We start from the raw sequence: 12,398 nt of genomic DNA on the forward strand, positions 1-12,398 counted from the left end.
GCTTGGGCCACATAGATCTGGAAAGTATGCGCAGGCTGATAAAGGGAATTGGAAATCCCATCAAAAATATGAATCAGAATACTTTCTTTTCCCTTTCTCCTCCTCCTGTTTTTGTCTCTAGCAATCCTCCTCTTCCTACTCACCCGTTCCCGGAGGGTAATTTGTCTCTTCATGGCTTGTGGAAGCTACATGAAAAGCTTCAATTAGTGAAGAAAGGTTCTGGCCCTGTATTTGCAGCACTCCCATTTCCTGGTCTTGCTGAACCTCTGTCTTCATGGAGATTACACACTAATCTTAATTAGGAAGTGGAAGAGGAAAAGAGGGGCTTTTTAGCCTGCATTATTCAACTTTGATCTGACTCATTCCTTTTCATTCTGGAAGAAAAACATTTCAAAGACTTCCAGGAGCCTTAGCCTAATGGCATTGATCAGAGGCACTGTCAGTCTGGCTGGAGAAGAGAAAAATGCACCAATATTGGCAGTTCCTCAGAGTGTGATAATGCCCTTCTTAGCAGCTAGTACTGATTAGACATACTTTTAAATTTAAGGTCATATGCTTTTCCTCGGGTGGTTCTCATTTAAGAGTCTATAACGCATCTCATCTTACATTTTGGTTAGCTTTCTAGGCAGTGGAAGAGAAAGATTTGTGATCTCTTACTTTAGGTTTCACAGGCAAGTTGTTGAACACACTTAAATACACTGAATATTTTTAAGAAACATCAGGCACTTCATCCTCAAAAAGGAGCAGGGACACTACATCCAAACTTCCTTCTGGTGTCACATCAGCATGTTGAGTGGATTTATTTACAAGGTGGGCTGAGCTAGGTTGTCTCATCCTGCTCATTAATATTTGTTTAACAAGTATCACAAACACAACCAGCTTGTGAGGGTTTTTTTCGGAGAGTTTGTGGGGGTTTTTGCCATCTTCTCTGGCAGGTGATGTTTGCCTTAGACACATAAATGTAGTCATGGTGGATTGCAGTGCACTGCTTGATACCCCTGGAGATATCACCTTCCGTAAAGAAAATGCACATAACAGAAGTCATCACATCTACATTGAGTTAAGTTATACTACATATCCTCACAGTCTCTGTCATTGTTTTGGTTTTAAAAGTAAACAGTGGGATGGAAATGTACTGGCATATGTCTCTGGTTTCAGTGCTCACGCTTGTGCCTCACTGCTGTAGTTGTCATACTGATGTCCTCCTCTCCAGGCTGTGTAGAGCCTTCAGCAATAATACATTATTAACATTCCCCTTTCTGGGCACCAGAAATCAAACATTAATAGACTCATAAAAAGTGTTTCGGTTCAGGTTACTCCTTTCCTCCTCCTTTTTTTGCTAACGGGTATTGTAAATACCAAGCGCAGGCTGAGATGGGAATTGGCTCAGTGTGGGATTTCACCATGAAGTTACTGTCAGAGAAGGGGGAGGCTGGGTGAAGTTTTCATCCACTTAGTCAAAACTAGATACGCGTTTACTGCAAGATGGAAAATCCAGGTTTTGGTAACATGAAACATGGACCTTCCTCTGAGTTTTAATAATAAAAACAAATAAACAGCCACCCCATGTGCAGAACATGCTCTCCTTTGTCCTGTTCTTCTTGTTGAGCAGCCCAGATACTTCTCACTGGGATCTCTTACTACCTTTATTTAAAATAATAATTTTAAAAAAAAGAAAGTGCATGGGTTTTTTGAAGGCAGGCGATCCTCCCCAGCAAACGTTCCCATTCAGTGCTAACAATTCCTCTTGATTTCAACAGAGGAAGACCAGGGGTGACTCTAAGCATGTGTCAAAGTCTTAACACTGTCTCCAGGAAAGAAAAAAGTTTTTCAGTTGGCTAAACTTCCTCAGTCCCTCAGCTGACTCCCCCTTTTCACAGGACGTGAGCATCTCTTCCCTTCAAATGCCAAAGAGCTGGTTTTTGGTCCATAGCCTAGCCATAGAGGCAGCAAGCTCGGTCTGCAGCCTGGTCAGGTTGTCCCTTGGACAGGCCATGGAAAATGGGGCAGGGAAGCCACTTTGCCATCTCACTGCCCTTCTTAATTATAAGTAATTCAGCCTTATAAATATAATCACGTGTAATATGCAGATTAGAGTGAGGAAACTAGTTTCCCAGGCTGTCCAAAATGGGCAAGATCTCATAACTCCAACTTTAAGTTTTCCATCCTGGCAAAGACAGCCCAACCACATCCTCCGGGGCAGGCGAGTACCGATTCCTGATCTAGAGATGCTCAGGCTGTTACAGAGGCTGGAAAAGAGACCACCTGAAGGATTAGCCGATGGTACTATTCATAGGCCTTTTCTGGTAGCAAATAAAACGTGAACTCTGCCAAGTCAGGGCAGAGCCTGCCCCGAAGGGGCTGTGCAAACGTCTGAGCCCCCTTGGGATGTTGTCAGAGAGACCTAAACTGAGTGGTGTCATCTCCCACTCCTTCAGCGCCTGCTGAGCGATGCCATATTATCAGTGCTGCATCCATGCAGCCGTGTATGAATAAAATATCACATGAATACATTCATTCTACCTGTAGAGCTTGATCTGATTTGTCTGACATACCAAGAAACCAGTCAGCTCTGGATAATAAAGAGCTTCCACTGGTGCTTCAAAGGACCTAGGATACATGAATCAATCAGCTCTTTCAAAAGTAGCCTGCGATTTGACTGACTTTCTTCTTTTATTTTAACAAGACCCAACAAGAGGAGAGATAGGGAGAATCCTCAGATTGTACTGAATTTTAGATTACTTCCTGTAATACAGGAAAATTAAATATATTTCTGACTATAGCAGAAGTGATTTTATATTTAGAAAAGGGCAGCAATGAGTGATTCTAAATATAGCCTGGCTGAAGATGGACAATTTGGCAATAAATAGAATTCTAAACCATAATGAGGAGGAAATAATTGGCGAGGGGAAGTGTTTATCCTTGCAGAGTTGCCTCCAGAAAGGAGAGCCTTGTGTTCCCACACACAGCACTGCTGTGCTGGTGCACATCAGTGGAGCAGCAGTGCCTGGGAAAAGTCCACAGCACATCTGGGAAACGCAGACTGACCCAATTTTACAGTGGGGTTGAGGAGAAGATGCAAACCCATGATGAAAAAAAGAGGAATACTTTCTTCATTTCACTTCCCAACCTAAATATAGCTCAAGGCAGGTTGCTCCCATTTCTGGAAGGATTCTAGAGCTCACTCATTGTCATAGCACTCTCCAAACTATCAACTGCAACAAGGTCTTTCACCACCTCATACCCGTACACTCTTCATACCAGTCCCTCTGCTGCCTTCTCCTTGTCTCACCTCATCCAGGGCACGTGTTCTCTCTCCTCTTGCTTCTTCCTTGGCTGCTCTCTCTTCATTTGCTCTCAACCACTTAACAGAACAGCCACAGCTGCACCTTATCTACATCAGCCAACCCACCGCCCCTGAAGCCAGCCCACAGTTGTGTATTATCAATGCTAATTAACCCAGCTTCATTCCACTACAACTCCTGAATTTAACTTCAATGAAACATTTGGGGGAAAGAGCCCTGCTTATCCTAATGGCGACAGATGCTGTGCATCCAGCGGTTCTCCTTGCTCCAAACATTGAGCAAGTTTCTGTATTTTATTTTAATGGGATGATTTTTCCTCTTGCTGAATGAGGCACATCCAAACCAGGTTTATATCTGCCTGTGTCATTCAGGTCCTTCTGTCACACCCCTTCGGGATAGGATGCTCTCCCTCCTCTCCACATCCCTAAATGCCTCATGAGCTTCTCATTGTATTTTGCTGTCTTAACTGGCTTCTAATTGTTTTGAAGCACCATTTTGATCATCCCAACTGCTCCAGCCCCTCTCTGTGTCACACCTGGCCTAGGTAGGGCCAGATCATCCGAGGGATATAAGTCAGCATCGTTCCAGTGAAAACAATGAAATTTAGCTGCTTTTTGACAACCTGTGGATAGGACTGAAAGATCTTGCTGGAGCCAAATGAGGTTTTGATACACCTTAGATTGTGTGTGTCAGCGTGACTCAGAGCCTGTGGAGGTGGGAATAGTGGTTGGGCACCAATAAACGTTATTTTTTTTCTTTGTTTTCTTTGCTTAAGATGAAAGAATGAACCCAAATTCTTTTCAACATTTTTTCCCCTCACATTATAACTCTCCTTCCCATAATGATTTCTCCTCCAAGGTCTCAACAGGGGCATCCCTCACTACAAAATACCAGTTGAGAGGATCCCAGTTAATTGTTTCATGCAAACCTTTACAAGCCAAAGGAGCCGATCCACTGGCTGGTTTTGTCTTCCCTTCCGCTTTGCCTTATTATGGGTTGGTCAGCACTTAAGGGTGGTGTTGATAAGCTAACAGCTGATTAGGACTCTAATCACATGCCATCTGGAATGAAAAGAAAATGCTAGGGAGAAATGAAATGTGGATTTAGTATTTCTGAAGGAGAGAGCTGCTGCCGTGGTTGCAGTGTGCCTGGTGGAGGTGGCTAGGTGTGCGATGGCAGGGACGCCAGGCGGGCTGTCCCGGGGGGTAGGGATGGGGACAAGGACAGGGACAGTCCCTTGGCTGCTTTGGGGTGAGGCAGATCTCACTTCCTCTCCTGATGGGCTCCTGCTGCACACACAGGGAAGGCAGAGCTGGTTTTGCTGCATGAAACTGCTGCCACATCTCTTTGAAGTGTTCAGTGAACATAATCTTGTTTTTCCAGACTCTTAACTACCTCGTATAAACTAAGGATTGGCAAACATTTCAACTCTGCTTGGGAAGGTGTGAGAAGAAGATTAATACATCTGTCTTTCAGCTCTAAGATGGGTTTCCAAGACAGGGTTTGGGTCTTTGGGCTACAACACACTTCTTGACTCAGTGAGTGACTGTAACCTGTGAGCATCTGAAAGTCTGACCTCCACCATCTCATCACACGTTTCCTTAGGGCCAACAGGAATGGACAGGACCCAAGTGCCATGACTTGAATGCACTAAGCACAACTCATCCTCTTCCCTGTCACTTGCAGTGACTGTGGTGGAAGCAGGCATCTCAGATGTACAGCCCAAATCCACAAAGTAACCTCTCTTCAACAAGGCTCTGCTGGCTAGGACCTGGGATTCCACAGCAAACCTCTACATTGTCTGTACAAAGTCCTGTGATCTCCTCTCTCAGGGCACAGAGCAAACCACAGCTCTGTGATCTGGCCCTCTTGGGAGAAAAGCTGCAGCTTCCCCCTCTCCCAGAAGGATGTCCCCAGCTGAAACACTGGGACCAGGTGGTCCCTACCTCTAAGGGGAGAGAAAGCTGCTCTGGGTCAGGACAAGAGTGCAACAAGGCAGGTACACTTCCCTTGGACCTGTTTATGAGGTGGAGATGATCTTTACATTTTCATGGTCTATGACACTGTAAAAATGGCTGTTAACTAAAATCATCTGCCTTTGGGGGTTTTTTTCAGCATGTGGTTAAGGAAAGACACACAAGGTGGTGGCAGCAGCCAGGTGTCTGAGGTGAGGCACTGGGGGTGGGAGGGATGGAGAGGCACCAACTGCAGCTGGAGCTCAGTGACAGTGGAGCCCCGTTTGGGGGGCTGCTATTGACGGGAGCCTTCGGTGAGCACAGTCTTGATCAGGGAGATCAGTGTCGTTCCTCCATATCAAGGGAGGAACAGGCACAAAGACCTGGGAGCCGTTGTGAGCTGCCTGCCTGCAACAGATAACTGTTCTGCGAGATTGCTCTGTGTGACCAGACGAGGCTTAAAGGATAAGCATAGAGGCTTTGTATTCAGGTAACTTAATGCACATTCAGAAACAGAGAAAGCAGTAATCTCAGCTAGTGACTTTCTCCAAGCTCTTAATGCAGGCAGGTTTTCTCTTCCATAAACTTGCATTTTAATGGGTGAAGGACGGAATCGGTGCGCTTTTTTTCTTTACTTTCTTATTTTTTTCAATTTTTTTGGTGGCATTTTTGTATTTTCCACTCAAATAAGCATTTTGTATTTGGACAGCTTATCCAAGCAACTCTGCTGCCTATTTCCTCTGCCCTTTCCTACCCAGAAGATCTCAGCATCCCGCAGCCTGAAGGGTGGATGGAGAAAACCCGACGTTTTCATTTTACAGGGAACTCACGGACAAAGCAGCAAAGCAATAGATCAAGATTGATCTGTGGCAAAGCAGAGCCCCCAAACCCAAATCCTACCTTGTGGGATTATTCTTGCTCTGTATGCCTTTAATAAGAACAGATTTGGACCTAGAAATCAAGCTTCATTCATGCTCAATGCAGCATGAAATCCTCCAGTCTATACTACATCTCTGGAGATTTGGGTTGCTTGTATGCAAGATGTGGCTTTCAGTTCTGGCTCCTGATTTTAATTTCCTATCAAATACAGGTGCTTGGCTTGGGAGCCTGCATCGCTGCTGGTCCTGAATGCTAATTCCAACCAAGCAGTGTGAAAGAACTATTGTAAATGTGATAAGGAACCACTGGGAGCTTGTGTCGGAGTCTCAGCTGATTGTAAACTGATACTGCTCCCTTGTTTAAGTGGAAAATTAGCTGGAAAAAATCATTAAAATATGGTAGACATTTTCTTCAGGCTTTTCTGAGGGCTGCTGTTTCTTGATGCATTCAAATAAGGTCTGTATTCCCTATGCCCCTGTAATACAGAGCAACTGTCTGTCAAAGAGTACATAACTAACTGCTATCTACTCTCTGTTCTATAGTAATTAAGGCACCAGGAATATTTACAGATTTGGGCCCTTGCATTTAATGTGTGTTGGACTTGTGCCTCCATTTTAATCAAGTGTGGGACCGGTTATTATTAACATAGGACTTTGGATGCACATGGCTGCTTATAGAGTTAATGAAGATGGATTCCTTTCCCAGAATAGATTACAAGGCCAGGTCCTGCAACCACTGTCTCTGAGGTGTTCTTGGTGAGTAAATCATTACAGAAATTCATGAACCACTGCAGGACGACGGAAGTTTGAAGATGAGGAAGAACTGCCCCTGCTGAGGATGTTCTTCTGGTGGGAAATGGGTAGGAAACCAGGAGGATTTTCTTGCTTTGAATTAAAGTCGGAGTCTAGAAGACAAAAGATAGCAAGAGGTGAGTCTTGGGCAGCACCAATCATTCTAAACTCTGATGAGACAATTTGTTCCAGCCATCAGGATACCGAGGTCTTGACACTTTGCTGTGTGCACTCCCCATCCATCACACCCACCAGTGTGTCCGTGTCTGTATCCTGAGACGCAAGCTCAGTCCCTCATTTGGCACAGTCTTCCTTCTTGTGTCCCTTCTGCCCTTCATCTGCCCTAAGGCACATAATGTATGGATCTGTACCTCCATGTGTCTCCAACTGCAAAATAAAGATAGTGCTGCTTCGTGCCTACTTAGACAGTTTTCACACAAATCACATCTATTATGTATCTGTGCATCTTTTTGCACAGTGATGCATGATGTCAGTTAGGGGTTCTGGCATGTGGAATGGTACAAACACTGACCAAGTGAGAAAAATATGGGAAAACAGGACAATGTGAAGGGCAGGGATAAAATCCACAAGGGCAGGGATTTCAGGCCATGGCTGGCTTGATCAAGTGTTGGCCGTAGTCCTGCTTCAAGCTGGAGATTGGATTAGAGACTTCCAGAAGCCCTTTCTAGCCAATACTGCTGTAATTTGGTGATTACTAATGAAGTTAGCACACTCTAAATTTCCCTCGTTTTTAAACAGCATTTAGATGAATAAAGCCATGTTTCCTGAGATTCATGTCTGAATTGCATTAAAAGAAAAATCCTTGGTGTTTAATCTGTTGTAAGGCAACCCTGCAGCCTGCCACCTGTCTGAGAAGCCCAGAGGAAGGGATGCGTGCCCCAGAAAGCTCGCTGGGACACACTCACAGGTGGAGCCAGATGTGGCAGCCCCCTCTATAAATTTAAAAATTAAGTCTAGTATTCTGAGTTAACAGAAAAGGGCACAACATGGCACTTTAGGCTGAGAAACCAGGAATTAAGACACCGGAGACCTTTTCAGACTCTTGGTCGGCCTCGTCATGCTGTGTCAATCCTAGCAGCCAGTACACGCAGAACAGAAATTTCAGTGCGTTGATGACTTTGGCATATTTTAGGGCTAGATACTATCAAGGTAATTTTTTTTTTGTCTGTCAAAAGTTTTTCTCTTCTACCCACAGGGGATGAATTTTGGCTTTTGACGCAGTTCCTTGGGATTCCCACTGCGAGCTGATCTGTCAGTTGTGATGCTGCAAAAGGGCTTGAACACAATCGCTCTTGGTGTAACAAAATAGCTGTATGCTCATTATCATAGTCTGAAATCACACCATATTGTGGTTCTCAGGACAGTAAAGTATCTCCTTCTCTTGCTGTCTGGCTGAATTATTTGTGTCCAGATGCTATCATACTGGATCAGACCATGCTGCTGCAAAAAGCACCAATTTAAAGTTCCCAAACCACCACTTACTTCCCACAGCCAACCTCCTGCTGCCATACCCCGTGCTTATCACCCTGTCAAAGGGAATAGCACTGGCTTTTCCCATGACCTGACACCTGACAAAACTGCATTCATTTTTTGCATTATTTGCTTTATCCTACGTTGTGTAGGGAGGAAAAGCGATGGACCTCGGGAAAAGCCCTGATTTGTTTCCATAATCCAGCCTCCACATCAGCGTGGACTGGTCCAGGGTGATGGCTCATTTTATCATGTTATATTGACTTCATGGGATAAGCTTAAGCAAATACATTTCACCATCCAAAGGGATAAAAGCACGTGTAAGGTTTTCTACTCTGCTCATCTGGCAAGCTTAAACTTGTCAAGCCATAACTTGATTTCATTTGATGCTTAAGTGATTTGGCAGAAAAATGGAAAAGGAAGAGCATAGCACTTGCTATGGGTCTATGCAGTTTAGACAACCAAGTGCTGTCTCCATTTTGATAAGAACAGCCACCAATGGGTCATCAGCAGAGTCACCTTTGTGTTTGCTGTTCAGCTGCAGGGTTCCCCTGCAGAGCCCTCCAGCTGCCCAGGGAGGCTCTGAGGTCTCCACCCCTGGAGACATTCAAAAACTGATTGCAAAAGGGCCTGATCAACCTGGTCTGACTTCAAAGCTGGGTCTAACGTCCTAGTCCTCCCTGCTCGGGGAGGGACGTTGGAGCAGGAGGCACCCAGAGGTTTCCTGCAGCTTCAGCAACCCTCCGTGTTGTCACACGGGGAAAATGAGCGGCATTTTCCTCGGGAAAAACACTCATGTCAGCACTTCAGTGGTTACCCAGACAGGACCCATATAAATTACAATGCCAGGAAAAGTTAACAAAGCATGAAATTCCTTCCTCACCCTGAGTATATTGGAATTGATTCATTTTCACAAGAAATGTGCTCAGGCTTGGCACTAAACCCTCTCACTTCTCTTTCAATCCGCACTGAACACCCACATGCAAAAGTTGGGGCTTTTTCCAACTTTTTTTTTTTTTTTTTTGTCATGAGTTTGTGTGCAGGTTTGTAGTAACAGAGGGACCTGGTAGCTACAATGACTTACTGCAGTAAACACCCTTACAAACAAGTGTGACGAAATACCCTTTAACTTTGCATCTTGCAAATCTGTCATCATGGTATGAGTAAACATGGTAGGATAAGTGCGATCAAATCCTTATTTTCACATATAAACTGGGTTCTGCTTTAAGCTAATGCTGGTGTATATAAATCTGGAGATATGCTGTCCCTTTGAAAACTTCACACTCCAGGATACTCCCACACTGAACTATGTGTGACTCCCTATTTTTTTTTGCTAGATTTAACTTTACCTTCCAAAACTGATCGGAGTTGTTGGCATAAATACATTTATATTAGCCGGTAGTAGCACCCACCCTCCCTAACACATCATTAATTTGATTAGAATTCCAATTTTTTGGAAACTCTTGCAAGACCCTGGAATGAAGAAGACCCAGTGTATCATCTTTCATTTCTGCTTCACTCTCATGGTGTTCTGTTTTCAAGCAAAGGAGGCTGTGTCTTTTTGATCATCTGCACTATATCTTATTCTTACTGCAGGTTATAATGCTTGGTAGAAGCCAATTCATGCTGAATGACCAGTTATTTTCACAAACCTTTGAGAAAACACGATGTTTTGGTTACAGCTCTCAAGCCACAGAACCAGGAAGAAAAAAAAATATCGGAATACGGAGCGTGCCAGAAATGGTCCTTTTCCCCAGGCACTGGTTTATGAGGACTGGGCTTTTCTTGTTGGGATGAATCTTGGCAGCACCCAGGAGGGCAGCATCATCCTTTTACTGAGATTTTTCAAGAACTGCACATCTTGGGGACACGGGTAAAGCTCCCAGGGACAGCCTGGTGTCTGGAATGCTCCTGTAAAATTAGAGTCTATATAGCAGCAGAGGGGGTGGCAAGGGAGTTAAGGAAATGAAAACTCATTTCAAATGCAAATACCAAGGCAACAGTTTGCATTAAAAATTAGCAGCTCTGAATGTCAGGGAAAGAGTTTTACAGGCTACATCTGCCTCGTTCCAGGCAAGGTGTCCAAATGTGGGCAGGCTGCTATTTCCAGAAATCTGGGCTGGAAAGGGAAAAGTTGTCTGGGAAGGGTCTGTCATCATTTCCGTGGGAGCAGTGCCCTGGGGAGCGCTGGCCTCCCACGGGAGACTTCTGTGGGGATCCTGGGAGGACTGGGGGGACAGAGAAGGACTGCAACAGCAGAAGGGGACAGAAGATGGTCCAAGATTATGGAGACAGTAAGAGGATGATTTGAGAGCTGGCTACAGACTTGCTGAAAAGCTGCAGCAGAAGAGATGTCTGGCAATGTTGGAAGGCTGCAGTTTGAAAAACAGGACAAGCACCAGGGATGGGCCAGGATTCACCTTGCTTCAGAAGAGGAAGATTCAAGGATCTTGTCTCAGCTTGTGACCTGATACTTCTCCCTCATGTGCTGTCAAATCTTGTCTGCTCTCACATTTTTTTGCAGCAGGATTTCAGGTTAAAAAAAAAAAAAGTAAACACAGCTTTCAAATGAAACAGAAGTTGATGTTACCTCAGCAATTTCAGCCATCACTTGCCAAGTTCTGCTCTGGCACAAACAGGTCCCTTCCATCTGGTGTGTATTTCCAGCTCTCTAAATTGAAGTTCTGTCCATGTGATCCATTTTCTGTAACAGAAAACTTCACGGGCCATTTCTAGCAGCTTCCTCGATTGCTCTGTCCCTCCTTTTCCTGGCTGTGCCAGAGATAATCAGTTTTCTGCCAGCACAGGCCAGTGGCGTAGGCTGCTGCATAGCGGCTGCACTGAGCACGTGGGCTGGGACCCCGCAGGAGGTCCCTGGGTGCCCCTTTAGAAAACACAGCCCCAAGTGGAACAGCATCTCCAGCACACGAGGGAACTATGAGATGCAAGATGCTCAGTTCCTCCAAGGTACCGTGCTCAGATCTGGAGGATGGGATTTAAACCTTTGAAAAATGCTGCCTGACTTCTGTTTCTTTTAGTTTTGTACCTTGGCCACCGTCACAGTTAATAACAGCTCAAACTGTTGTTATTGCACACATTTTTACCCACACACATTTCTTTAGAGAAAGGCAAACTTTCACAGAACTCTCCTTTAAAAAGAAATTTTCTATTGAAGAAAGACCGGAGGCACTGGATTACATTTTCTTTAAATTGTCCAATTAAAAACAAAGTGTCCGAGAGCTAATAACCAAAGCAGATGTTAGCTCAAAATCTAAACCAATTATTTTAAAAATCTGCTCTTGATGGACTTATGCTAATGCACTATTTTATTATCATGAGGAATTGTAGCTTGTGCTGTGGTTTAACAGTCTAATTACAGAGATAACACTTGTTTTATGTGTCCATGATAAGCGCAGACTTCTAATTCAACTAGGAGCACGACAGAGATGGGCTAGGGCTCTGCATCTGCAGCTCTACAGAGGGCAAAAACCAGCAGCTCTCAACATCTGAAGCAGCACATTTTCAGAAACATCATGTCTGTATGTCTTGTCTACACGGGGAATTAATGAGAGCATCTCCAGCAAAGCATTTCTTTCAGCGGTCATCCCCGTGTAGACCCCAAGGAATGCCTGCTGCGCTGTGTGTGCAGCTGGGGCTGGGGGTACTGGGGCTAACAGATGTTTAGGATATTTATTTACTTTCTATGCCCACCTCTACTGCTCTAGACAGGGAGCTACACCGGAGATGGTATCCTTCAGAGGTGAAGATGAGGCTGTAATGCTGTTCTGTTGGCTTCTGATTTCTGAACAGGGAACTCATTATATGCTTTTAAACACCCTTACAAAGAAATCAGATTCTTGTAACGATCCCAGCCAAGGGGAAAATCTCTGTGCCTAGCAGGGAGAGGTCATGGGTCAGTTTGGCACTTTCTTCACAAACCCTCCGGCTGTCTGCCCACCTGTCCATGAAAAACAAAG

Source organism: Falco cherrug, chromosome 10 (genome assembly GCF_023634085.1).
Source record: "Falco cherrug isolate bFalChe1 chromosome 10, bFalChe1.pri, whole genome shotgun sequence".
Lineage (NCBI taxonomy): Eukaryota > Metazoa > Chordata > Aves > Falconiformes > Falconidae > Falco > Falco cherrug.